Source organism: Penaeus chinensis, chromosome 35 (genome assembly GCF_019202785.1).
Source record: "Penaeus chinensis breed Huanghai No. 1 chromosome 35, ASM1920278v2, whole genome shotgun sequence".
Lineage (NCBI taxonomy): Eukaryota > Metazoa > Arthropoda > Malacostraca > Decapoda > Penaeidae > Penaeus > Penaeus chinensis.
This window is the reverse complement of record NC_061853.1, coordinates 33,359,465-33,361,964: the sequence shown is the minus strand read 5'-3', so window position 1 is coordinate 33,361,964 and position 2,500 is coordinate 33,359,465. Positions and strand designations below refer to the sequence as shown.

The window sequence follows — 2,500 nt, the reverse complement described above, 5'->3', positions numbered from 1 at the left end:
CCACTTCTTTTCGTGTTCGTGCTCCTTCGATCGCAGTAATTGCCTTTCGTTTTAAACTTAATGAATATCAGGCCAGTACACCGCGCTTGCATGAAATCGGTTTCACAGTGTATGTATTTATTTATTTATATTTATTAACTATCTATATAATGTATATACTATACACACACACACACACACACACACACACACACACACACACACACACACACACACACACACACACACACAGACACTTGTGTATATATATATATATATATATATATATATATATATATACACACACACATATATATGTATATACATACATACATACATACATACATACATACATACATACATACATACATACATACATACATACACACATACATACATACATACATTCATACATACATACATAAATACATACATACACACATAGGTGGATAGACAGATAGGTACATAGCTAGAGAGAGAGAGAGAGAGCTGAAGATAGCAAATAGACACACAAAGAAACATTTTTTCCGACAAGAAATAACAACTGCTAACATGCACTGAACTACAGATAAGAACTCATCCATTGATAACAATAACAAGACAACAACATGAACAGCAGATCAATAATGAAAATAATGATAACAGTGATAATGGCTATAATAGTAATGATAATGATAATATTTTAAATTATATTAATGATCATAATAACAATGATAATAATAATGATGATGATAATAATAATAATAATAATATAAATAATAACAACAATAAAAAGGACAACAATGATAATAATAATAATAATAATAATAATAAATAAACAATAATAATGATACTACTAATACTACTAATGATAATGATGGTAATAGTAATGTTAATAGTGATGATACTGTTATGATACTGAACACGATAGCTAAGGTACCAGTAACAATAATAACAATAATGTCAATAATAACAACAGTAGTAGCAAAAAATATATACTGATGGTTTGATAAGAATTATCAGTGTTATCAGGTCACAAGTTTACCACCAGCTGCGTCCCATCATAGATAATCGTCTTATCATTCATTAGACTTCAAAAGCCGCCGACTCTTCATCTTACGAAACTGAAGGAAGGGGATTCGTTCTTTCGATATTTCCTCTTCTATCTTACTGCACTACTCGAGTTTTCAAAAATCCATTTATCTTTTTTTTTATGTAAGGAATCCTGATTTGGTCCTCATGAATGGACCTGAACAGATAGATAGCACTGAGAGATAGCGCCAGTGTATGATTTCAGAGGTTACTTGAAAGGAAATTTGGGATGGTTTTACTTCCATGATTAACGTATATGCATTTTTTTTGTTGCTGGTTACGTACTGTGTTGATATTTATCTTTAAATCAGATTTTGTCTGAGACTGATTACAGTAAGATAATGCACACACTTGTACAAGGACAGGCACTTGGACACTGACAAATGTACACCCACACACACGTGCTCACACAAGCTCACACACACGCACATACATATTGTGTGCGTGTGTGTATATGTGTATATGTATATATGTATATATATGTATATATACGTAACAAAAAAATAAAATTTTTGAAGCAAGACTGATATAATAAAACAATCAATCATTCTTACAAAACAAATGGCGTCCACCGAAACATTTGCCTTATCACTCTTCACCACAAAGAAGCGTGACTCGCTCGGAACAACTATCTCACGGCGGAGAGATAACAGCAATGATAATATCAATTATCAACCCCATTTGCGTCAAGCGGCATCGGGCGGCGATAACACCTCCCGCACGCCCTGGCCAGAAGGGAGGATGCGTCTGATATCAAACGATAAGAGAAGCCGCAGGAAAGACTCCCGCCCATGCCAGGTCCCGACTGGCCAAGCAGGACCAACTCGGAACTGCATCTGCTTGAGCGACGCGTGGGTTAGTCATGTTAACGTTGGCGTTCTGCAATGCGTAGGATTGGTATATACATAACTAAAAGAATTGGATCAGTCTATCTATCTACTATGGGCGCTCATTAAATATTTCCCCTGACCCATTTCCGCTTATCCTAGAAGGCTGGAATTTCATTTGCAAAATTATATTCATATCTATAGGTCATCTGTTGATTTCAAGTCCTTAACTCATAACAAGTCTTTTGTTACAGCAGGTGAAGGTGTAGTAAGGTGTAAATGTGAATCAGAGGAGTTTCGAGCAGTGAATGGCCGTACACCACAAGAGACCTTCGATGAAATGAAAGCAACTTATGGGGAAGATGCTCCATCATATGACGTTGTTAAACATTGGCATCGCCAGTTCATGTGTGGTCGGAGATCCGTGAAAACGGCTCCTATCCAGGGCGACCCCAGTCTGCCATTGATGAGGACACCATCCCTCAAGTGGAGACTACCATTTTGGAAGATCGTCCTATTATTGTTTGTCAGCTAGCCCAAGACGTCAAGATTATTGTTGGGTCTGTGGACAAAATCAATCATGACCATCTGCTTATGCAGAAGTTGTCTTGCTTGATGCGTTC

General features: G+C 36.3%; 1 protein-coding gene across 1 annotated transcript in view; it reads right to left on the bottom strand.

Moving 5' to 3' along the window:
• The window catches only part of LOC125044387 (oplophorus-luciferin 2-monooxygenase non-catalytic subunit-like), an 18,380-nt gene that overhangs the window by 5,325 nt on the left and 10,555 nt on the right, over positions 1-2,500 (bottom strand). The window lies entirely within an intron of this gene.